General features: G+C 40.7%; 1 long non-coding RNA gene across 1 annotated transcript in view; it reads right to left on the bottom strand.

Moving 5' to 3' along the window:
* Positions 1 to 3440: 3440 nt before the first annotated feature.
* LOC127008575 (uncharacterized) overlaps positions 3441 to 25662 on the bottom strand; it is an 88328-nt gene continuing 66106 nt past the window's right edge. Inside the window, exon 3 of the long non-coding RNA XR_007761191.1 lies at positions 3441 to 4754. This is a non-coding gene — a long non-coding RNA (uncharacterized LOC127008575). The remainder of the gene's footprint in view (positions 4755 to 25662) is intronic.

Below are 25662 nucleotides of genomic sequence, written 5' to 3'. Positions count from 1 at the left end.
AAAAAATGATGGTAAAAGTAAACGAGAAAGAAGGAATAAAAAACTAAGGAATGCAGGAATGTGTGAAGGGGAAGGGGAATGCAGGAAACAAGGAAAAGAAAAACACGGGAAGCGAGGTACTAAAAATATTAAACTCTCTGTGGAGGTATTTCCGCCCCCAAACTCCTGCCTCGTCTCCTCCTCACTTCCACGCTACTGAATTTGGGGTTTGAGGTCAAAAGTTGGGCCCCAGAAGTCAAATGCATTTATCCCTCTCAGGAGCGCAAAAAGTACCGCGCACTAAGCTTTTTTTTTTCAGTCAGTATGAGAAAAAACGCTCGTAACTTTATCAAGGGTCAGTATTTTTTTGTTTACGTAGAGAATTTTTTGGTGTGCTAAAAATTCTGACTTCTTTTCATTATTAGTATTTTTCTTTTTACGTGGACGATTTTTTGGTCAGTATTCAAAAATTTCGAAACTCTATTCATTATTAGTATTTTTATTTTTACGTGGAGGATTTTTTGGTCAGTATTCAAAAATTTCGAAACTTTATTCATTATTAGTATTTTTATTTTTACGTGGAGGATTTTTTGGTCAGTATTCTAAAAATTCGAAACTCTATTCATTATTAGTATTTTTATTTTTACGTGGAGGATTTTTTGGTCAGTATTCTAAAAATTCGAAACTCTATTCATTATTAGTATTTTTATTTTTACGTGGACGATTTTTTGGTCAGTATTCTAAAAATTCGAAACTTTATTCATTATTAGTATTTTTATTTTTACGTGGAGGATTTTTTGGTCAGTATTCTAAAAATTCGAAACTCTATTCATTATTAGTATTTCTATTTTTACGTGGACGATTTTTTGGTCAGTATTCAAAAATTTCGAAACTCTATTCATTATAAGTATTTTTTTTTTTTACGTGGAGGATTTTTTGGTCAGTATTAAAAAATTTCGAAACTCTATTCATTATTAGTATTTTTATTTTTATGTGGAGGATTTTTTGGTCAGTATGCTAAAAATTCTAACTTCTATCCATTAGGACTATCAGTATTTTGCTTTTTACGTAGATAATTTTTTGGTCAGTTTCGTAAAAATTGTAACTTCTCTTCTTTATTAGTATTTTCCTTTTTACGTAGAGAATTTTTTGGTCAGTATTCTAAAAATTCGAAACTTTATTCATTATTAGTATTTTTATTTTTACGTGGACGATTTTTTGGTCAGTATTAAAAAATTTCGAAACTCTATTCATTATTAGTATTTTTTTTTACGTGGAGGATTTTTTGGTCAGTATTCTAAAAATTCGAAACTATTCATTATTATTTTTCTTTTACGTGGACGATTTTTTGGTCAGTATTAAAAAATTTCGAAACTCTATTCATTATTAGTATTTTTTTTTACGTGGAGGATTTTTTGGTCAGTATTCAAAAATTTCGAAACTATTCATTATTAGTATTTTTATTTTTATGTGGAGGATTTTTTGGTCAGTATTCAAAAATTTCGAAACTATTCATTATTAGTATTTTCCTTTTTACGTAGAGGATTTTTTGGTCAGTATCGTAAAAATTCTAACTTTTCATTATTAGTATTTTTCTTTTTACGTAGAGAATTTTTTGGTCAGTATCGTAAAAATTCTAACTTTTCATTATTAGTATTTTCCCTTTTACGTAGAGGATTTTTTGGGGCAGTATCGTAAAAATTGTAACTTTTCATTATTAGTATTTTCCTTTTTACGTAGAGGATTTTTTTGGGCAGTATGCTAAAAATTCTAACTTCCCTTCATTAATAGTATTTTTCTTTTTACGTAGAATTTTTTTTTTATCTGTTTACGTAGATGATTTTTTGGTGAGTATGCTAAAAATTCTAACCTCTATTCATTACCAGTATTTTTGTTTACGTAGAGGAATTTTTTAACCAGTATGATAAAAAAAACTCCTAACTTCTTTCCATTATATTTTTCTGTTTACGTAGAGCATTTTTTTTTTTTTTTCAATATGACAATAAAACTCATAATTTCTATTTATGATCAGTATGTTCCTTTTCACGGAGAGGATATTTTGATCACTATTATATATATATAAAAAAAAAAAATCTATCATTATTTTCCTTTCTGTACAGAGGAATTTTTATTATCACTCCTCAAAAAAAATCTAACTCCTATTCCTGGTCAGTATTTTTCTTTTTCACGAGGATGATATTTTCTAAACGTCTTTTCAAGGTGTGAGAACAACTATTATAAACCACAACACTATTCAAAGCATACGACCGTAATTCATGATGGTTTTCTCTTCTTTGTGAGCGAAATTAATCATGAAAGTTTTGGACGCCGAAGTTTCAATAAAGACAGAAGTGGAAATAATCTGCATACGCTCCTTTTTAAACGTCGTATTGGTATTCATTAAGTTATGTTGCTAGTTTGGCTTTTCAATGTCAGTTCAAGGAAGGAATTAGTTAGAAGTGTTGGGTTTTCGCAGTTAAGTCGCCACATAACACACTCTGTCGTAAAAAGTTATATAAAAAAAACTCAACAAACGCAACTAACCACGGCTTGATAAACGAGTCAGAAAAGACAAATTACCCATATAATTGTTAAGAAAGGCTAATAACACGCTAAAAAAATACCGTGAGCGCTGGATACGGCTTGGCGTGGAAAAAAAGAGGTGTTTATATGACGGGTATGAACAGGTGTGTGTGGGATAGCGACAGGTGTGTGGGCGCGGGCAGCATCAAGCAGGAACGGAGGCTGGCAGGTAAAGGTTATATCCAGCCGAGCTTGGTTCAATACGCCATTCCGTAACAAGCACACAGGTTCAATGTGTAGCATGAGAACCATTTTTATTTAAGTTAACGCTGACATTTACCTCCAAAGTTCATACCAGACCTGATGTGTCCGGCAATTAGCTCCACGCACACCTTATATGAGACGAGGGTTAAATGGAAGCTGCTTGCACACGTTTTGCCGAGTGGTCTGAGACTACCCGAAATAGACCCGAAATTGATCTCTCTTTTGGCCATTCATGTATACCTTCTTTTGCAGGAGCAGTGATGAGCGGGCTTTCTTCCTATTTATTTCTACCTTTGAGCTGCTTCCTTTACTGTAAAAAAAAATAACTTGCTTGAAGACCACCTATCAGTCCGACCTCTAGATAAACTCTAAAGAGGATCAAAGATGAGCTCCGGGGGCCAGCATGAACCAAGCAAGATGGCGCCACTATAAAAGACTTGCCTGCGCCATAACGAACTGAGGTCGACCAACAGGCCCCATTTAAAAGCCTACCAGCACTAGACGTTTTCTTTGATGTAAAAAAAAAAAAAAAGCTAAACACACAGAAAAACGAGAAAAAAGAAACGCATAAAACAAAGCAAAGAGAAAATACGCGTTAAATAGTAGGAAGAAACAAAAACATTCACACAATAAAGGATAATAGAAAAGAGTATTAAACGTTGTAAATACGCCGGCAAAGAAGTGTTGAGACTCACCTAATAATGCAGAGACGAGGAGTGGCAGAAGTGGAGTCCTCTGGGGGGTGATGAGGCGACATAAGAGTCTCATCGTGGTGGTTGTGGTGGTGGTGGTGACAAACAGCTGTTGTTGTGGCTCGGCTTCCGACACCACTGTTTTAATTTCGTCTGGGAGTAGTTTCCTGACAACTCACGCGCATATATTAACGAAGAAGTTACCAAGTTTACTCCTCTTGCACTGCGGCTGAGTTAACACGTAATTCTTTCCTTCATGTATGTCTGCGAACCACTGGGAATGTCTAGATAATTTGGCTTTCTTTAGTCCATGTTTCTTCTTCTTGTGGCTGATTTAACAAGTATTTATTTTCTTCTTATATGTCTACGATTCACTGGTAACGTCTAAATAACTAGGTTTCTGTAGTTCTCTGTATGTCTTGTATTCTGGATGTTTCTTTTCAGGATTTCTTTTCTTCTTGGATGTTCCTGAACCACTGGAAATGTCTAAATAAATAGGTTTCTGTAGTTCTCTGTATGTCTTGAATTCTGAGTATTTCTTTTCAGGATTTTTTTCTTCTTGGATGTTCCTGAAACACTGGAAATGTCTAAATAACAATGCTTTCTTTAGTCCTCTGAACGTTTTGTATTCTGAGGGTTCTTATATTCTTCTCTTCCCTGCCAGCAAAGTCAGGGTATGGTTCTATTGCTATCTTTACTCTATGACTACCTAGGGTCTTCAGAACACTTCTTTTCGGGTATTTTGAGGGTTCTTATGCCATTCTTTTTCCCTGTAAGCAAAGTCAGGAAATGTTTCTATTACTGTCTATACTCTATGACTATCTAAACTCTTTCTGTTCCAATATCGGCAACAAGTTCCTCACACATCGTCACTTCGGCAATAAAATCTCAGGAATACCAGCGCCATCTTTCACAGTCCAAGGGTCGGCGAGTTCCAGGTCAGCGCCGCAGGCTTCTTCGGGGAACAGATCACGTCAATCCCAACACGGCAATCACTCAAATTCATCCCCAGGTCTGCGCAGGATCATACACAATCGACGCACTCACTCAGGGGCACCAGTTCGCATCCCACTCTTTTCCAACAACAGCGACGATTTATCTGTTGGACGTGCGTGAAGACTCTCCGCGGCCTCACAGACACACGCACATACACACACACTCCCTCGAGGCTCCCAAACACGCACTCTACACCGAAGCTACACACCCCTTGCAGACTCTTCCGCTAGCACTTTTTGCTGTTGTTTTTGCTGTTGTTGTTGTTGATGTCAATACCAGCGACACGGCGCCTCACTACGTCTGTGGAGGAAGAGAAAGAGAGGCATTGTTAGTAAGTGTTGGAATGGAGTTTATTTTACCTGTAAAGGTAGGTAAGTAAAGGTGCGTCTTACCTGTGGCTATGTTGGTAACGATGATTGGTACTTGGAGGATATGTTTAAAGCTTTTATTGCTATCATTTTTGTATTGCTATAAAGTATATCGACAAGAATTAAGACAAGAAATCAATACCGTATAACCAACACTTTTCCTGAAACTTAGAAGAATAGATGAATACAAAGCAGAACAGAAGGATAGGGGGAAGCTCAAGTCTTTGGAAGTAGCCATTGTGGTCCGGGCAAGGTGGAAGGCAGTGTATTAATGCTGCTTTGATTGTCTCTGTCTGTGTGTGTCTGTGGTCTGTCTGTGGTCCGGGCAAGGTGGAAGGCAGTGTATTAATGCTGCTTTGATTGTCTCTGTCTGTGTGTGTCTGTGGTCTGTCTGTGGTCCGGGCAAGGTGGAAGGCAGTGTATTAATGCTGCTTTGATTGTCTCTGTCTGTGTGTGTCTGTGGTCTGTCTGTGGTCCGGGCAAGGTGGAAGGCAGTGTATTAATGCTGCTTTGATTGTCTCTGTCTGTGTGTGTCTGTGGTCTGTCTGTGGTCCGGGAGAGATGGAAGGCAGTGTATTAATGCCACTTTGATTGTCCCCGTCCAATATATTCAAGCTTTGTGGCCGCGGTCGCTGGCGTGATGGATAAAGCAATAACGGCCAAAGTGTTGCCCATTTTTAAGACGAGACGCGGCCTGAATGAAACCGTCCGAAAATATATACTTTCCCGGAAGAATGAGAAGGGGGAGTAGAGCCATACGTCTCCAGCAACTACTCCTGTCTCTACCCCTCTTGGTGGCGGAGTGCTGTGCGGGGGAGCGTTTGTGTTTGTGTTTTGTTTTTGTTTCGTTTTTGAGTCACTTCCATGGGTGTTAAAACTGTTATAGAGATGCTTTGCGGGGTGTTGATGTTTGTGGTTTTGTTTTATTTTTGTTTTGGTTTCGTTTGCCATTTGAGTTGTGTCCTTGGGTGTGAAGAGTGTTATAGAGATGCTCTGCGGGTGTTGTTGTATGTAGTTTTGTTTTGTTTTTGTTTTGTTTTGCCGCTTGAGTTGTGTCCTTGGGTGTGAAAATTGTTATAGAGATGCTTTGGGGGTGTTGTTTGTGTTTTTGGTTTGGTTTTGTTTTGGTTTGCCATTTGAGTTGTGTCCTTGGGTGTGATAAGTGTTATAGAGATGCAGAAGTTCGATACCAATGCCGTGGCTGTTTTATTAGTTTTGTTTACTTAGCTTAACTGTTCTTGTGCTGTCTTGTCATCTGTCTTCTTAACCTTTTCAATCCCTCCTTCGTTAATGCCTCTTTACATTAGTTCGTTTCCTTCTCTTCTATTCATATCAATTCTATGGCTGTTATTTTCTTCTTTTTTTTACCACACTTGTTCTTGTACTGTATTCTGTCTACTTATTCCTCTTCTTCGTGTTTCCCCCCTTTCATTACTCTGTTCTTTCTTCATCCTTTCCTTCCTTTCTATTAATTCTCAAGTTGTGGCCGATATTTTTTTTTTCTACTTTAATTCGTTTGTTACTGTATTGCCTTTTGTCTCCTCAGCTTATTCCTCCCTCCTGTGTTTTCCTTCTTCTTTCATTATCACGTTCATTCTTCACTCTTTCCGTTTTTTTTCTCTCCTGTTAATATCGAAGTAATGGTCGCTATTTTTTTTTTTAACTCTTCTTCTTGTACTGTTTTCTGTTTCCTTAATTCATTCCTCTTCTTCTGTTTCTCTACTTTTCATTATCACGTTCATTCTTCACTCTTTCCGTTTTTTTTCTCTCCTGTTAATACCGAAGTAATGGTCGCTATTTTTTTTTAACTCTTCTTCTTGTACTGTTTTCTGTTTCCTTAATTCATTCCTCTTCTTCTGTTTCTCTACTTTTATTATCATGTTTTTTCTTCACTCTTTCCGTTTTCTTTCTTTCCTGTTAATACCGAAGTAATGGTCGCTATTTTTTTAAGTCTTCTTCTCGTACTGTTTTCTGTTTCCTTAATTTATTCCTCTTCTTCTGTTTCTCTACTTTTATTATCATGTTTTTTCTTCACTCCTTATTCTTTCTTTCCTGTTAATACCGAAGAAATGGCCGATATTTTATTTTTTTACTTTTCTTCTTGTATTGTTTTATGTTTCCTTAATTTATTCCTCTTCTTCTGTTTCTCTCCATTTATTATTACGTTATTTCCTCACCTTTTCCTTTTTCTTTCTTTCCTATTAATACCGAAATAATGGTCGCTATTTTTTTAACTCTTCTTCTTGCACTGTTTTGTTTCCTTAATCTATTCCTCTCCTTCTGTTTTTCTCCTTTTATTATTACGTTCTTTCTTCACCTTTTCCTTTTTCTCTCTCTCTTTTCTGTTAATACCGAAATAATGGCCGGTTTTTATTTTAATGCTTATTCTTGTATTATTTTCTGTTTCCTTGATTTATTCCTCTCCTCCTTCTGTTTTTCTCCTTTTATTATTACGTTTTTTCTTCATTTTTTTCCTTTTTCTTTCTTTCCTATTAATACCGCTTTTTTAACTCTTCTTCTTGCACTGTTTTTTTGTTTCCTTAATTTATTCCTCTCCTCCTTCTGTTTCTCTCGTTTTATTATTACGTTCTTTCTTCACACTCTCTTCCTTCCCTTTTAATTTCAATACCGAACACGTGGAAGATATTTTTTTTTATCCCTTTGTTTTTTGTATCGTCTTTCGTCTCCTTGATTTATTCCTCTGCTGCTTCCCTCCTTCTTTCTTCGCCCTTTCCTCCTTTCATATTATTAAGTTCCTCTCTCCCCTCCATCATTCAATATCTTCTCATTTCCTGGCCTTCTTTCCTCCACCGGTCTCCTTCCCTCTTACGTCAGTTTTATCTTTCTATCTCATTTTTCTTTTCTCTATTTGCCCTTCTCTTTCTCCTTGCCTGCCCCTCCTTCAATTTATCTTCTCTCGTCTATTGCATTCCTTCCCTTATTTCCTTTGACTTTAATCTTGCCTCAAAGTTACGTGTTTTTTTATTTTTTTATTTAACCTTCCTCGCTTCTTCTCTCTCCTCTCCCAGCCTTTTCCTTCCCATCCTTTTCTGTACACACGATCCACAGTCTCCTCTCTTCTTCCTGCTTTCCTTCCTTCCTTGTCTCCTCAACATGCCCCCAGCCTCGTCCAGTCCTTTCTCTTCACTCTACCTCCCCAATCTCCTCTCCCAGTCGCTCTCCTCCCGTCCTATCCCTTTAACCTATCCCTAATCTCTTTCCACTGCCTCCCCTTCCACTCTACTTCCCCAATTTCCTCCCCCAGTCGCTCCCCTCTCGTCCTGTCCCTTCAACATATCCCTTATCTCTTCCCATTGCCTCCCCTTCCACCCTCTTCCCTTCACCCCACGCCCCAATCACCTCTTCCAGGCGTTTTCCTCCCTCTCCTATTCTCTTCACCCCACCTTCAAGCTACTCACACCGGCTCTCCTCCCTTCCTCCTCCTCCTCTCCTCCTTGTCCCTTCACCCCAAACAAGCCCATCAGCCATTCCGACAACTTCCCCACCAACACAAATATATTCTCTGTGAGCATCGCGCCGCAGTGAACAGGAACAGGAAGTATAAACAACTGCTTTTACGAGGGAGGAAGAGAGAGAGAGAGAGAGAGAGACAGAGAAAGACAGAGCAAGAGAGGGAGAGTGCGTGTAGTCTTCTCAAACACTTCCAGCGCCAAGGAACACGTATTTAACAAGGCTTTCGTAGGTGTTTTGGGCATTTTCAAGGGTAGTTTTATGAGCCTGGTGGCAGTTTAATTTTTTTCCTGTGCCATGAACCTAAAAAACATGCAATAGAACCCGATTGATCTAGTTTTTGGACTTTGGAAATAGTTGATGAGAGAGAGAGAGAGAGAGAGAGAGAGAGAGAGAGAGAGAGAGAGAGAGAGAGAGAGACGGTGTGTGTGTGTGTGTGTGTGTGTGTGTGTGTGTGTGTGTGTGTGTAACCTTCCCTTTCTGTACTCTTTCCCTGCAATACTTCACTCCTTCCCTCCTTCTCCATTCTCTCCTCTCTCTCTCCCTTGACGAATCTTAACACAGCCTCTTCTCTGTAATTGTACCTCCAACAATACCTCTAACTTCCTCTTCCTCGTCTTCCTCCTCCTCCTCCTCCTCCGCCTCTTCTTCTTCTTCCCTTGGGTTTCCACGATCGGTATTTTCCTTGGAGGGTCAGGGAAACGTGATAACACTACGGAAGAGGAGACGCAGAGATAAATTGTTAAGTAAACGGAGAAAGATAATACCTCAGAGGACGCGGTAAATTAATAGCAATACGGGTGTATGATTGAGAGAGAGAGAGAGAGAGAGAGAGAAAATATATATATATATATATATATATATATATATATATATATATATATTCTCTCTCTCTCTCTCTCTCTCTCTCTCTCTCTCTCTCTCTCTCTCTCTCTCTCTCTCTCTCTCTCTCTCTCTCTCTTTCTCTCTCTCTCTCTACATCCCTTAATCTTCCCGACTCCTCCAGCCTTCTTTGCCCTTATCACTTCATTAGTCGTCTCCTGCCATTATCTCTCCCTTCATTTTATCTGCTTCCTCCTTTAAATCACTGCGACCCTCTAATGTTGGTTTCCCATTCTCTTTCCTTCGTATTAGATCGCTTATACTTTCGCTTTGATATAAGAATCTTCATTGTCTCCCTTTCTGTATCTCCTTCTATCATTTCGACTGTCTTTTGTTTCTCTTCTTTCTCTCTCTCTCTCTCTCTCTCTCTCTCTCTCTCTCTCTCTCTCTCTCTCTCTCTCTCTCTCTCTCTCTCTCTCTCTCTCTCTCTCTCTCTCTCTCTCTCTCTCTCTCTCTCTCTCCTCTCTCCTTTCCTTCTCTTCCTCTCCTTCATCCTTCTCCTTCCCTCCTCCATCCTTCTTTGCCCTTATCCTTCATATATGTGCACCTGCCATTATCTCTCCTTCTTTTATCTGCTTCCTCCTTTAAATCCTGCGACCCTCTAATGTTGGTTTCTCATTCTCTTTCCTTCGTATTAGATCTTATACTTTCCTTTGATATAAGAATCTTCATTGTCTCCCCTCTCTCTCTCCTTCTCATTTCTCCTTCTCTCTCCCCTCTCTCTCTCTCTCTCCAAGACTCCCTGCATCTCTCTCCCCCTCTCTCTCTCTCTCTCTCTCTCCAAGACTCCCGGCATCTCTCCCCCCCCCCTCTCTCTCTCTCTCTCTCTCTCTCTCTCTCTCTCTCTCTCTCTCTCTCTCTCTCTCTCTCTCTCTCTCTCTCTCTCTCTCTCTCTCTCTCTCTCTCTCTCTCTCTCTCTCTCTCTCTCTCTCTCTCTCTCTCTCTCCAGCATCTCTCCCTCTCTCTCTCCAAGACTCCCAGCATCTCTCTCTCTCTCTCTCTCTCTCTCTCTCTCTCTCTCTCTCTCTCTCTCTCTCTCTCTCTCTCTCTCTCTCTCTCTCTCTCTCTCTCTCTCTCTCTCTCTCTCTCTCTCTCTCTCTCTCTCTCTCTCTCTCTCTCTCTCTCAAGACTCCCAGCATCTCTCTCCCCCCCTCTCTCTCTCTCTCTCTCTCTCTCTCTCTCTCTCTCTCTCTCTCTCTCTCTCTCTCTCTCTCTCTCTCTCTCTCTCTCTCTCTCTCTCTCTCTCTCTCTCTCTCTCTCTCTCTCTCTCTCTCTCTCTCTCTCTCTCTCTCTCTCTCTCTCTCTCTCTCTCTCTCTCTCTCTCTCTCTCTCTCTCTCTCTCTCTCTCTCTCTCTCTCTCTCTCTCTCTCTCTCTCTCTCTCTCTCTCTCTCTCTCTCTCTCTCTCTCTCTCCAAGACTCCCGGCATCTCTCTCCCCCTCCAAGACTCCCGGCATCTCTCTCTCTCTCTCTCTCTCTCTCTCTCTCTCTCTCTCTCTCTCTCTCTCTCTCTCTCTCTCTCTCTCTCTCTCTCTCTCTCTCCAAGACTCCCGGCATCTCTCTCTCTCTCTCTCTCTCTCTCTCTCTCTCTCTCTCTCTCTCTCTCTCTCTCTCTCTCTCTCTCTCTCTCTCTCTCTCTCTCTCTCTCTCTCTCTCTCTCTCTCCCAAGACATTCCGTAACGAACCACGGAATCTCTCTCTCTCTCTCTCTCTCTCTCTCTCTCTCTCTCTCTCTCTCTCTCTCTCTCTCTCTCTCTCTCTCTCTCTCTCTCTCTCTCTCTCTCTCTCTCTCTCTCTCTCTCTCTCTCTCTCTCCCTCTCCAAGACTCCCAGCATCTCTTACCACCCAGCATCTCTCTCCTTATCTCTCCCTTTCCAAGACTCCCAGCATCTCTTACCACCCAGCATCTCTCTCCTTATCTCTCCCTCTCCAAGACTCCCAGCATCTCTTACCACCCAGCATCTCTCCCTCTCCCTCTCCCCGTCCTCCACCCAACCGCTGATAACTAAACTTAAATCTTGACGGATGGCGAAGATTGTTGGTTCATTTTTGGCCTCTGGGAGTGGGTGCATTATTCAGGAGGCGCCAACTTTTATATAATCTTTTTTTGCCAGTGCGTTCCTCAATGCTATTAAGGCGAAATGGAGTGTGAAGGTGCTGATGGTAATGCGGGAAAAGATCTGCGTATTATCCCCCAACTTTCCCGGACTTTTCTCTCTCTCTCTCTCTCTCTCTCTCTCTCTCTCTCTCTCTCTCTCTCTCTCTCTCTCTCTCTCTCTCTCTCTCTCTCTCTCTCTCTCTCTCTCTCTCTCTCTCTCTTGCTTTGCTGTTTTCTTTCGTATTCTGGTTAGCTTATATTATAGTGAGAGAGAGAGAAGCAACTATATTTCTTTTCCGTTCTTTATAGGTGTGAGTGTGTGTGTGTGTATGTGTGTGTGTGTGTGTGTGTGTGTGTGTGTGTGTGTGTGTGTGTGTGTGTGTGTGTGTGTGTGTGTGTGTGTGTGTGTGTGTGTGTGTGCGTGTGTGTGTGTTCCAGGTTTTCGGTCTTAATTATGACGAAGTGGCGTGACTTGTAAACCTTCTCCTCCTCCTCCTCCTCCTCCTCCTCCTCCTCCTCTTCTATCGACTTCTCTAACGCGTTTCTCTGAGTTTCTTCCTCTTACTCCTCCTCTCCCTTCTACTGCCTTTTCTTCCCTCCTCTTTCTTTCCTCTTTTCCTCTCTCCCTGTTCCTCTTCCTCTTCCTTCCATTCATATCCTTTTCGTCTTTCTTTCTCTTCTATTCCCTCTTCTTCCCTCCCTTCCCTCTCCTCCTCTTCCTCCTCCTCCCATATATAATCACTCCTTAACCCTCCTTTATTATTTCATTCACACTCTTTATTACTCCATTAGCCTTCTTTCCTACTCCTCCTCCCTTCTTCCTCTTCCTCCTCCTCCTCCTCTTCCCTTCTTCCTTTGCCTCCTTCTCCCTTCTTCCTTATTCCCTTCCTACAATACCTTCTCGCTTCTCCCTATACGTTTCTCCTTCCTTCTGCCCCCTTCCTTCCCCCTCCCTTCCTTCTCCCTCCCTTCCTTCTGCCCCCTTCCTTCTCTCCTCTTCCTTCTCTCCCCTTTCATCCCCTAAGCTCTCAGGGCCTAAGTAATGAAGTGCTAATATGGAAGAGAAGGAGAGAAGGAGGGAAGGAGAGGAGATTAAAAGAGTTGAAAGAAGGGAAAGGGAAGAATATATAAGAAGATAAGGGAACAAGAGACGAGAGAGGTAAAGGGGGAGTAGAAGGAGAGGGAAAGAATGGGTATGTATAGGAGAGGAAAGGAGACTAGAAGAAAAAAAGGAAGAGAAAAGGAAGAAATGAAGGAGGGAAGGAGGAAGAAAGGAGGAGGAGGAAGAAATGTATGGACACACACACACACACACACACACACACACACACACACACTTGCATTTACTTAGACATTTCTCATTTATTACCTCCTACTCCTCCTCTTCCTCCTCCTCCTCCTCCTCCTCCTCCTCCTTATTATCTTTGACCTTGGGCCGCTCTTCCAGCTTTCTTCTTTCTTTCTTCCTCAATCGAGTGTGTAAATCTCGTCACCTCCGCCTCCCAAGTTACCGTCTGTCTTTTCCATGCGAAGTTTACTCCAATTTATTTCTGTTCCTTCCTCCTCTAAAGCGTTGGTCCTCTTCTTCCTCTTCCTCTTCCTCCTCCTAATAATCCTCATTCTTTCTACTCGTCCCATTTTTCTTTCCCTCCTGTTTTTTTTTTTCTTTTTCGCTTCTCTCGTTAGCTAAGTATCATATTGTTTTACGCATTATCTGAATCGAGTATCTCTCTCTCTCTCTCTCTCTCTCTCTCTCTCTCTCTCTCTCTCTCTCTCTCTCTCTCTCTCTCTCTCTCTCTCTCTCTCTCTCTCTCTCTCTCTCTCTCTCTCTCTCTCTCTCTCTCTCTCTCTCTCTCTCTCTCTCTCTCTCTCTCTCTCTCTCTCTCTCTTCTCCTTTTCGTCTTTCTTTCCCTTCTATTACATTTTCTTCCCTCCCATCCCTTTCCTTTCATCTTTCTTCCTCCTCTTTCGCATATCTCCCATCGCTCTCTCTCTCTCTCTCTCTCTCTCTCTCTCTCTCTCTCTCTCTCTCTCTCTCTCTCTCTCTCTCTCTCTCTCTCTCTCTCTCTCTCTCTCTCTCTCTCTCTCAACAATCTTGCTCTCGTATTCTTCGGTCACAAAAATCTTCAAAACTCTGGCAAACTTTTATTATCATTTCAATCTCTTCAACTTTTAGCACACAAAGACAAGAAAAGTTTCCCCTAAAAATTTATTGCTAGAGAACGTTAGCCTCAACTCCCACTCCCTCCACTCCTTCCTTCCTCCCTGCAGCCTATTCTGTATTCAACTCTTCCATTGGCGCTTCCTCTTTTTCTGTCTTATCCTCCTTTGTCTTCCTCCTTTCCTTATTTCAATCTTCTTGCTTTCCCTCCATTTCATCCCTTCCTCCCTGCAGCTTTTCCTCTCTTCAACCCTTCCTTTGGCCCTTCCTCTTTCCTTTTTTTCTTTCTTATCCTTCTTTCTCTACCTCCTTTCGCTCTCTACATCTTCTTTTTGCTTTCTAATTGCTTTCCCTCTATTTCCTTCCTTCCTCCCTGCATCTTTTCTTCTCCTCAATCCTTCCCTTTGCCATTCCTCTTTCCTATTTTCTTTCTTATCCTTCTTTCTCTACCTCCTTTCGCTCTCTTTCAATCTTCTTCTTGCTTTCTACTTGCTTTCCCTTTATTTCCTTCCTTCCTCCCTGCATCTTTTCTTCTCCTCAATCCTTCCCTTTGCCATTCCTCTTTTCCATTTTTTCTTATTCCTCTTTCTCTACCTCCTTTCGCTCTCTTTCGATCTTCTTGCTTTTTAATTGCTTTCCCTCTATTTCATTTCCTCTTACCTGCATCTTTTCCTCTTTTCAATCTCTCCACCCGGCCCTTCCGTTTTTCTTTTTTCTTTCTCTTCCTTCTTTCGTTACCTCTTTTCCCTCCTTCCTTATTCCCATTCTCCGGCTTTATCTGATCATACTCTTCTCCACCTGTACTACTTTCTATCTTCCTTTCCTTTAAGTCTAGTTTTCTCTTCCCCTTTTCCTTTTTCACACGTACTATAAAAACTTTCTGCGTGCTTATTTATTGCTTTACTTCTGTTGGCTTCTTTCCTACCTGCAGGTTTTTATCTCTTCAGTCCTTCCACGAGAACTTCCATTTTTCTTTTTTTTTCTCACCCTTCTTTCTCAATCTCCTTCCTATCTTTCAATCGTTCCTTTAAGTTCTTTTAGCTATTCTTGTGTTTTCTTTCTATATTCAACCTTTCCAACCGGTCCTTCCTCTTTTCCTTTTTTTTCTCAGCCTACTTTCTAGATCTCCTTTCTTTCCTTTCGTCTTTTCTTTTTCTCCCTTAGCCATTGTTGTGTTTTCTTTCCTATGTTCAACCTTTCCATTCAGTCCCTCCCCGTTTCTTTTTTCTTTCTTATCCTTCTCTCTCGATCTCCTTTCTCTTTATTAACATTTTTCTCAAAGTTCCTGTATCTATTCTTGTGTTTTCTCTGATTTTATATCCTTCACCAGTGCTACTTTTCTTTATCTTTTTCTTCTTCTTGCGCCTACTTTCCTTCAATCTTTTTTTTTTGTTCCTCTCTCCACTCTCCTATCTTTTCTTTTTCTCTCTCTAGCCATTCTTCTGTTTTCTGTAATATTTTCCTCCTCCACCAGTACTAGTTCCCATTTTCATCTCCAGCGTCTACTCTTCTTTTCCCCTTCTTCTCTTCGTTCTCTATCTCCTTTCTCTCCTTCAGTCTTTTCTTTTTCTTTCCCTACTCATTCTCGTGTTCTTGTCTTCTCCATTATTACTATTTTCTATTTTCCTCTTTTTTGTATCTACTTTCCTTCAATCTTTTTCTATCAACCACTTTTCTACTTTTTCTTCTTCAATCCTATCCTATTTGTGAGCCATATTTTTATCTGTTTAATTCATCTTCTATTCGTGAACCATTTTATTTTCATCCATTTTTCACCTTCTATACGAGTAACCATTTTTCTTATCTATTTTTTCTTCGCCTATGCCATTCATTAACCATCTTTTTATCTATTTTACTCATCTGCTATTCGTGAATCATTTTATTTACCTCTCTCTTTGATAAATACGGTTTATCGATTTCACACCCACTATGGCGTCTCCTAACATATTTTCAGTTCTACTTTATCTAAATCGCCGTTGTTAATATCCTTTACTCCATATAAAACTTCTATCAAATCCCCTCGCAGTCTACGCCTTTCCAAAGAATGTAAATTAATCTTCTTTAGGCTTTCACTGTAAGTTTCTAGGCCCTTTGATTATTATGGCCATTCTTCTCTAGACTGATCCGAGGACATCTGTATTCATTCTGTAGTACGTTGAAATTGGTTGATTTATTGGGTATTGTAGTCATGGCGCAACTAATACTGTTACATTCGCTTTCCCATATCAATCTTCGTTGTCTTCCTTTCTATTTACCTTCTCTTTTGTTTGTCTTCTTCGCATTATAACATAATCAAGGTGAAGCCTAATCAGTGCCAGATCCTATTAGTGTGGTAGGACTTGTACTCCCGTAGGATTCCGCTGTCAAAATTGATTTTATTGCATATTCTGGTTCATTTAGGTGTATACTGTAGGAAAGTAGATGGGGCAAAATTTTTCGATCCCTGGATCCCCCCCATGGGGGGCCTTTTTGTCCCGGGGGGGTCCCGGATACTCACAATATTTTCAAATCAGCTAATAATTAATCGATTTTGATGATTTTTGGATGGCTTTAGGGGTTTATGAAGATACTGAATCAATTTGTGACACAATTAAGTAGACTGGAAGTTACTATCATTCATATTCAGCATACGAGTGACCGGAACACGGTACGTTAACGGTACCAAACGACGAAGTTTGTCACAATCTTACAAACCTGCTCATGTAACACCTCTTTTTCAGGGTTTTCAGGCATGGCAGGGTGAATGAAGCAGTTGTTTTTCTCAATAAACCTTTAGTTTTGAAGTTACGGCATATGAGTTGTCTGTCTATGATTTTAAAAAATATTGTGTGTGGTTTCAGGTGTGATGTATCTCAAGACGAGAGAAGAGTCATGTCCACAAAATCTGTTTACATTAGCTGCCATGAGGGTGCATCTGCAACTCGAAGACTTGTCAGCAACCCTTCAATGTTACAAGAACTTCTGAACTGTTGTAAAGAGAGGGTGGCGTTAGGTCAGATCAACCTTAAGACTATAGCAGACCTTTTAGAAAGTTTGAACGAAACAGATCAAGCTTCAGTGCAATATCACAGTGAGTGTAGAAAACCTATTGTAAACAAGGCCAAAATTGAGACTTAGAAAGGAGACAACAAATTTAGCTAGCCCTGGTTGCTCTTGGCGAGGACCTGGGCGCCCATCTAGTGAAGTAGATTCCCGACCCAAAAGAAACAACACTGTCCAGAAAGCCGAGGCATGCATGTTTGCTTCATGCAAATTTTGTTGCGATGAAGGTCCAGAAGCTCTGCATCGTGTCTTCTCAGATAACATGGGGCACACTTTCCTAAAAATAAAACTGGAAACTCAAGATGATCTTGTTAGGACTTCTCTGTCTGACTTCTCCAAGAAGGAGATGCAGCTGCACTTGATAGGCACTATCACCGAAATTGCTTGCAGTATACAAAGCGCACCTAAAATCGAGCAAACGTTGATGACATGACTGCCACCCGTTCCCTGTGTGACGAAGAGTTTCTCCTCATTGTTCAGAACACATTAGTTAGTGACGATGTCTCTGTTACCCTGGCTGAACTGAATGATGAATATCTCTCAGTTTTGGAGAGATATCAAGTACAAGTTAGTAGCACAGGAAACTACCGTAAGCACCTGAAAAGTCTAATTACTGAGCGCCTTCCGAACGTCCATGTCATCAAACCAGTTCGAAAAAATTTGCCCGAAAAGACAGTTCTCCAAGCAACACTGAGCAGGGCAATTGAATCTTCAGTGCTTGACAGTGGGGAACTCATTGGAAATTTAAAGAACATAGCTGAAATTTTGCAAGAGGAGATGCTCCAACACAGAGGATGGTCTTTCAAAGATAGCTTTGAAGCCTTTGAAAATCCTCCACTACTTCAGTTTTACATTGGGCGCCTTCTTTTCGGCAAGCATGTTCTCAAGCGTCAAACAGCCGCGACCAAGAGGTACATAAAACCAGTGATGTAGCGTGCCAGTTTCTGGTTCAGAACACCCCAAGTGATTGTCAGGTGAAATATCAGGCAAAGAAAAGCACCTTTGAGCAGACAGCACAGACTCCCCTGTCAATGGGTTTACCTCTTGCCATTCACTCCAGAGTGCGCGATAAGAATCTTGTCCGTAACTTATCTGACCTCTACATTGGCTGTGAGTATCAGAAAATTCTCGACTTTAAAAAGAGTCTAGAGCAGGCCGTCATTCAACGAGTCAATTCGACGGGTGGATTTTGCTTGCCTGATTTTGTCAAAAAAAGGTGTGAACATCTGGTTTGCAGTCGACAACATTGACCTCTTGGTAGACACTCCCACTGGACAAAACACGTTTCATGGCACACTTATTGTCATCAACCAGAGGGCAGAGGACGGTGTTCCAGTCAACGACCAACTTGTTCTTCCAGAAAAGCTGAAGTCGCTTGCGCCGCTCTCACTGGATATCTGTCACCTGAATGAACCTGTCATCAAAAATAAGCCAGTACGCTTCGAGGAATACCAGACTGGCAAACGAAAACTGACATTCGCAGATTTCACTAAAAAATGGTCATTGGCAAGTTACTTCGTATCTAAAAACTACTTGGACAATATCAACTCTAATTGTCCGTCCAGTAGAAGTAGCAGATCATCCCATGAACAAACAGCAGAGACAACCCTGTGGTCAACAACGAAGTGAAGACAGCCAGTGCCAACATCTGGCACAAGATCACCACAAAGACGATCTAGAGACAACTGATGAACAAATGACAGAAGATCAGACGACGACAGACATTCAACATGAAAGCCACTCAGGAAGTCTAGTCATCAAAACTAAACCCGATCATGCGACAAAGCTAGAGGTAATGTCCACCTGGGCCGCAACAAAATCTCTACAGATGTCACAGTCATCTTTTCGTGTGCGCGAAATACGAGGCCGAGGACTCTGGAGAACTAGCGCAGTTCCTCATCCAGTACCTGGAACAGGTTGACAGTCTTCTAAGTGCCTGTCAATCAGATGACTGGAAAGGCTATTAAACAGCCTTGGAGAACTTCACAAAGTATTTCTTTCCACATGATTTGCTTAACTATTCGCGCCTGATGCCAGTTCACTTGGCACAGATGAATGCCTCGAAAAAGAAGATCCAGACACTTGGGAAGCACTGAAATCTGGGGATTTTGTCGTGTCCAATTCGGAAGTTCCTTTCACATGTCTGTTCACTGACCAGACACTTGAGCAAGTATTCAAAGGTTTGAAGTGCCATGGTGGCATGGTTGGTTTGACGCAGGATGAAGCAGCTCTAGACTTTTCAGTTACAAGTACACCTCATCTTGCCAGAATAGTAAAACAGTTCCTGAACCCCAACATCTGAGAGGACGAAACGAAATGAGCACTGTCAACTGGCAGGAAATATTGCTGCGAGAATACCATCAAATGTTCTGAAGTTGCGTGAATCAATAGAGCTGCACTGTGCTGGAAACCCTTTGAAATGAAAACCACACTGATAAACATAGCATCATCAGCTCTTATTCTCGACAAGGCAAAAGGCGATATTCTGCACTTTGCTGAAAAGGGGCAGAAGAGATTTCGGGCTTTCATTCAAGACAGGTTGCTACCGACATCCAAACTCTCAGTTTGGGATCCATTGCAGAAATGAAAACTGAAGAACTTCTTTAACTGGATGCTGAAGATAAAAGTGTGCATGGGAGACAAGGTGACAAGCTACGTAAAGAGCGTGAGCTGCTAGGAAGGTTTCTGATCATTCAAGGCAGCAGACCGGAGCTACATCCAAAACTTGAGGAGACCATCGGTGAATTTGAGATGTCTGTGGTTCCCCAAGATGGGTCACTCTTTATCCCTGGAGACAAGGCTAGTTTGATGCATGCCACTGAAGGAGCCACGGGCGAACCATCGGATGCAAGATCCCCTGTAATAACAGGTCATCCATCTCGTGTCCTGGTCATTGATGAAATGCGTGTACTCCAATGCAAGAAGAAAACTCCAACGATGCTCAAGATATCGGATTTCCAGGCAGCATTCATCGAGCGTATTGCATCTTTGGCATCCAGCTGCAGCAAGGCTCACGCTGTATTCGACAACTATCTAGATCAGTCGCTCAAGAACAAAACACGTCAGAAAAGAGCAGTGTCATCAATAGAGTATGTGATACACTCGGAGATAAAGCTCACCATGCCTCTGAAGGATATCTTATCCTCCACAAGATCAAAGCGAAGCTTAACAGAAATGTTTACCGAAGCTTTGCTCGAAAAATTGTCGCGTTCCTTGAATCTGGTCGTAGTGTACGGAAACAAAATCAAGAGCCATGACTTGGAAGAGGAGCACGAGGACGAGGAGGCCGACACCTTGATACCTGATCAGGCTATGGCTTCAACAGATGAAAGTAAATGGCAAGAGATATGTGTGTGGTCCTCAGACACAGATGTCCTTACACTTCTTCTCCATCTGGTGTCTTGGTGTCTTGGCACTCACCCTCAAACAGGTCTCAAATTCTTAACTGGCAAAGGTGTCATATACAGAGAGATTGACGTGGTGGAAAGAGCAAAAGTGATTGACCATCGCAAATGTCAAGGACTCATTGGTCTTCATAATTTTTCTGGCACTGACTGGGGTGGGAAATTTCTCGGTATTACAAAGAAGTAGTGGGTTCATACTTATCTGCAACTTTCAGATGACGATGCAGTGATCAACTGTTTTAGGGAGCTTGCGACAGATGCCTGCCAACGGAGCTGGTCTGTACTGAGCTTCCAGAGCAGCTCAAACCATTGGAGCACTTTGTTTGTTATGTCTACTCCCCAACAGGTCCAAAAACGCTCCCTGCACTGCGATGGGAGATGTTCCGTTCAAGAAATCTGGAGGGTGAGATGCTACGCGGCCTTGATGCCACACATAACACGGGCAAATTACACAGCCATGCGTGACAAATCTTATCGTACCAGCTGCCCCGTCCTTCCTTCAATCGATCAAAATGGCTGGAGCCTGGAAAAGGGAGAGTACGTGCCAGTGACGTGCCTTACCCTACCTGCGCCACGAGCTGTGCTTGAACTGACCAAGTGTGTCTGTAGATCTGGATGTGGAGGAAGATGCGGCTGTTCCAAGAACGGCCTTCCGTGCACCCCACTTTGCAAATGTTATGGTGTTGATTGTTCAAATACCATCAAGAATGATGGACATAATGATGACGATGAGTGATAAGTAGTGAATGGTAGCATGTTGACATACAGCATTAGCTATGATTCTAATGCTTAACAATAGGTCCAGTGTTTCTGTGACTTAGTTTGTCTTCTTTCCTAGTCGATACTATCAGCCATAGTGGTGCAATATGTAGTATTTTACATTATGAAGTATTGCAATCCTTTGTTCTGGTCAGTTGTGCTTGTCACACGACGTTTTATTATTCTAGCCTGGAGTTATGTGTTTATTTTCATGTACGGAAAGCATTGACATTTAATAATGTGAAGGTTACTTGTTTATTAAACAGATCACTTCTAGCTCAGTATTTGACATAATGTGGTTGAATAGGTTGCGTGAATTGTCACATCATAATTTACATAATGTAATCCTGGTAATTTTTTTAACCAAATATACAACAACTTTTGTTTACTTGTATGGATGGCTTATTTTTTTTCCAAAGCTAAATGTTTGTTAAGAAAAAGAACTGCTTCATTCACCCTGCCATGCCTGAAAACCCTGAAAAAGAGGTGTTACATGAGCAGGTTTGTAAGATTGTGACAAACTTCGTCGATCGTACCGTGTTCGGTACCGTTAACGTACCGTGTTCCGGTCACTCGTATGCTGAAAATGAATGATAGTAACTTCCAGGCTACTCAGTTGTGTCACAAATTGATTCAGCATCTTCATAAACCCCTAAAGCCATCCAAAAGTCACCAAAATCGGTTATTTATTAGCTGATTTGAAAATATCATGAGTCAAGGGACCCCCCGGGATAAAAAAAAGTCCCCCACGGGGGGTATCCGGGGGTCGAAAATTTTTGCCCCCTTCACTTTCCCACAGTATACACCTAAATGAACCAGAATATGCAATAAAATCAGTTTTGACAGCGGAGTCCTACGGGAGCTGTTTTTCTGACGAAGTCATACCGCACTTTATTTGGCGATAACTTCTACGCCTCTGTTACTACTTACAAATTAAACCTCAAACTTTGTCGGCACGACTCCTCGCGGTAATAGTGAGTCACAGAGCCATAGAACAACAACAACAAAAATAAAAGGATACAAGTGGCCGCTGCGCTGCAACTAGAGATAACATCAATAAAAAATATAAAAATCCCTCCAAGTTTAATTATCACCAGAGAGAGAGAGAGAGAGAGAGAGTGGAGAAACACGAGGCCGTAGCACATTACAATAATTTCATCAAGTCAGATTCTGCCGCCTCGCTACATCGCTCGTGCTTCACACTTAACACCTGTCCGAGCAATTACTTTGATATTTGTTGCCCTGCAGACGGAGGAGCACGAGGCGGAGCGGGAAGGTGAAGGGAGCAGTAGGGGAAGGATAATTGGAGGGGAGCTGGTGATGAAAGTGAAGAGGGTGGAAAGCATGGAAACAGAAATATTGGCCAGGAAGAGAGAATGCAAAGGAAGAACTAATGGGAAGGAAAAAATAAATTAATAGATGCAGAATATTTGAGAAAGAGAGAGAGAATGCAAAGAAAGTGACGATGATAGATTGCATGGAAACAGAAATATTGGAGAAATAGAGGATGCAAAGGAAGAAGAATTAATGGAAAGGAAAAAGAAAATTAATAGGTGCAGAAAATTTGAGAAAGAGAGAGAATGCAAGGAAATTAATAGGTGCAGAAAATTTGAGAAAGAGAGAGAATGCAAAGAAAGTGACGATGATGAAATACATGGAAACAGAAACACTGGCGAGAAAGACAGAATGCAAAGGAAGACCAAAACGAAGATGAATTAAGGGGTAAGGAACGAGGAAATGAATAGCAACTGAAAAACTGAAGAGAGAGAGAGAGAGAGAGAGAGAGAGAGAGAGAGAGAGAGAGAGAGAGAGAGAGAGAATGCAAAAGGAGAAAGCGAAGAGGATGAAATGAGTATAGCAGAAATAATGACAAGAAAGAGAGAATTGATGGACGGGATGAAGGAAATTATTAGAAGCAGAAAATAAAGCAGAAAAGAGGAGAGTAAGATAATGCACAGAAAGACAGCGAAGAGGAGGAAATGAGTGAAATAAATAAAACGGCAAGAAAGAGAGAATGCAGAGGAACCCCAAAACAAAAAAGAATTAATAGGAAGGAAGGAGGAAATGAAGAGAAGAAGAAAAAATCGAGAGAGAAAGAATGCAAAGAAAGAAAGTGAAGGAGGAAATGAAGAGAAGAAGAAAACTCGAGAGAAAGAGAGAATGCAAAAAAAGAAAGTGAAGGAGGAAATGAGTAAAAGCAAAAAATGGCAAGAAAATAAAAATAAATACCAGGACGAGGAGGATTTAACAGGAAGAACGGAGGAAATGAAAAGAAGAGGACGTAAAGAAAAAGGAAAACGAAGAGGAGTATTAACAGGAAGATAAAATAAATAAATAAAAAACAGGAGAAAAATTATGCAAAGTTAGACAAAAACGAAACAAGAATCAAAAAAGGAAAGAAAAAAGATTAACAGTTGTAGAAATGTGAAGAAAGAGGAAAACGAAAACGAAGTGGAATTGAAAAGAAGAGAAAATGAATAAAAACAGAAAAATAGGAGAGAGAGAGAGAGAGAGAGAGAGAGAGAGAGAGAGAGAGAGAGAGAGAGAGAGAGAAACGATGATATGAAGAAAAAAGAGAAAGCAGAAAACATATGGAAGAGGAGGTAGAGGAGGACAAGGAGGAGGAATGGAGAGGAAGAAAGGAATAACTGAATGAATGGGAAAATAAATAGAAATGGCCCTAAAGTGTTCCATTACAGGGATGCGTGTCTGAGGAATAGAAATGAATGAAAACGAGGGGAGAGAGGGGAAAAGAATGAGAAAGAGGAAATATATAGCAAAACGAAAGGAGGAAATGAATAGATCCAGATAAACAAAAATGGAGAAAGAGAAAGAATGCAAAGAATGAAAGTAAAGAGAATGAAGTGCAAGTAAAAATATTAACAAGGAAGAGAAAATGCAAATGACGAGGAGGACGAAGAGAAATTAAGAGGAGGAAAAGAGGAAATAAAATAAGACTGGAGAAAGACGAAACCCAAAGAAAGAGGAGGAAGAGGAATGAATAGGAGGAAAGGAGGAAGCAGTTAAAATAGAGAGACTAGAGAGAAAGAGGAAACGAGACTTAACCCGGAGACACAGTAAGAAAATAAAGGGTAAAATAAAGATATATAAATAAATAAAGAGTAAAGAAATAAAAAAAAGAAATAAAGAAATAAAGAAAAAATAAAGAGGTTAATCAGAACATAACGAACAAGTAGGGGAAAGAAAATGAAAAAGAGGAAAATAGGGTAAAAAATAAAGAATAAAAGGAAAAATAGGGGAGGTAAAAGAAGCAAGAGGAAATAAAGAAAACTGGAAAAGGGAAAAATAGGATGAGTAAAATGGGGAAAATGGAAAAAAAAGGAGATAGGAACACCAGAAAGGAAAGTAAAAAGAGGAAAAGAGGAAGAAAATAAAGAATAAAAGAAAAATAGGGAACGTAAAAGAGACAAGAGGATATAAAGAAAACTGGGAAAGGGAAAAACAGGTAGAGCAAAAATAGGGAAAAGGAAAAATAAGGAGACAGGAACACCAGAAAGAAAAGGAAAAAAGGACAAGAGGAGGAAAATAAGGAATGCAAGAAAAAATAGGGAACGTACAAGAAAGGCAAAAGGAAATAAAAACTGGGAAAAACAGGAAGAGTAAAAATGGGAAAAGAAAAATAAGGATAGGAACACCAGAAAGAAAAGGAAAAAAGGAAAAGAGAAGAAAATAAAGAAAACTGGAAAAGGGAAAAATAGGTAAAGTAAAAATGGGAAAAATGGAAAAATAAGGAAAGAGGAAAAGAGAAGGAGGGAAAAGTGAGGAAGACGAGTAAAAAGGGGAAACTCAAAGAAAATAACAAAACAGGACAAACCAAGGGAGACAGAAGTAAAGCTGGATGAAGGACAATAAAGAAATAAACAAAACAAAAAGACAAAGAGTACAGAGGTTTTAAAAGATGATGATGATGATGATGACGAAAATGACAACGAACAAAGACAAACAAGAAAAATGAAAAAATAGTAAAAAAAAAAAATAATAAAAAAACAGAGGCAAGAAAAAAAGAAAAAAAAAGAACAAGAGGAAATGAAAAACAGTACAAAAAACCTGAGTAGATGAAAAAAAGAACATCGACCAAAAAAGAGAAAGAAGAAAATAAATGAAACAAGAGTAAGAAAAAAATGACAACACGCAAAAAAACAAAAACAAAAACTGAACAGATGAAAAAAATAAGAGAGACAAAACAAACAAAAAAATAAACGAAACTAAGAACAAAAACAAGAACAAAATAAATGACAACGCAGAAATAAAAAATGAACAGATGGAAAAGAACAAAAAAAGAGGACAGAAAAAAGTAAAAAAAAATAAATAACAAATAAACGAAACTCCATCAATAAAAGAGCAAGGCAAGAGCAAGAGGGAATCTAAACGTCCTGGCCTTCATCTCCAGTCCGCCTCATCAGAGTATAGACGAGGCGAACATTTTCATTCCGTCTGTAGTTCAACGCGAGAAGAAATTATACAGAGGAGACTCAAAGCACTTTCCTTCTCTCTGTATAGGAGGGAAGGAGGAGAAGGGAGGGAGGGATGGAGGAAGAGAGTGTAAAAGCGGAGGGAAAGGAGAAAGAGGGCGAGGAGGGAGTGTGAGAGGTATAGCCTGGAGGAAGGGAAGGAAGGAGGGAGAGGAGGGAGGGAGTCAGAGAGGGATAGCTTGGAGGAAAGGAGGAGAGGAGGGAGTGAGAGAGGAATAGCCTGGAGGAAGGGAAGGAAGAAGGGAGAGGAGGGAGGGAGTCAGAGATGGATAGCTTGGAGGAAAGGAGGAGAGGAGGGAGTGAGAGAGGAATAGCCTGGAGGAAAAGAAGGAAGAAAAAGGGACAGGAGTAAGTGAAAGAGGAATAGGTTGGAGGAAGAGAAGGGAAGAGGAGACTGAGGAGGGAGTGAGAGAGAGAAAAGGAGGAAGGAAAGTGAAGGAGGGCAGGAGAACGAGGAAGAGGAAAGATGAGAGGAGGAGGGCGCAAAGGAGGAAGTGACAGAGGAATGGAGGAAGACAGGAGTGAGTCAGAG

Source organism: Eriocheir sinensis, chromosome 38 (genome assembly GCF_024679095.1).
Source record: "Eriocheir sinensis breed Jianghai 21 chromosome 38, ASM2467909v1, whole genome shotgun sequence".
NCBI classification, from domain to species: Eukaryota; Metazoa; Arthropoda; class Malacostraca; order Decapoda; family Varunidae; genus Eriocheir; species Eriocheir sinensis.
This window is presented reverse-complemented; position numbering and strand designations above follow the sequence as displayed.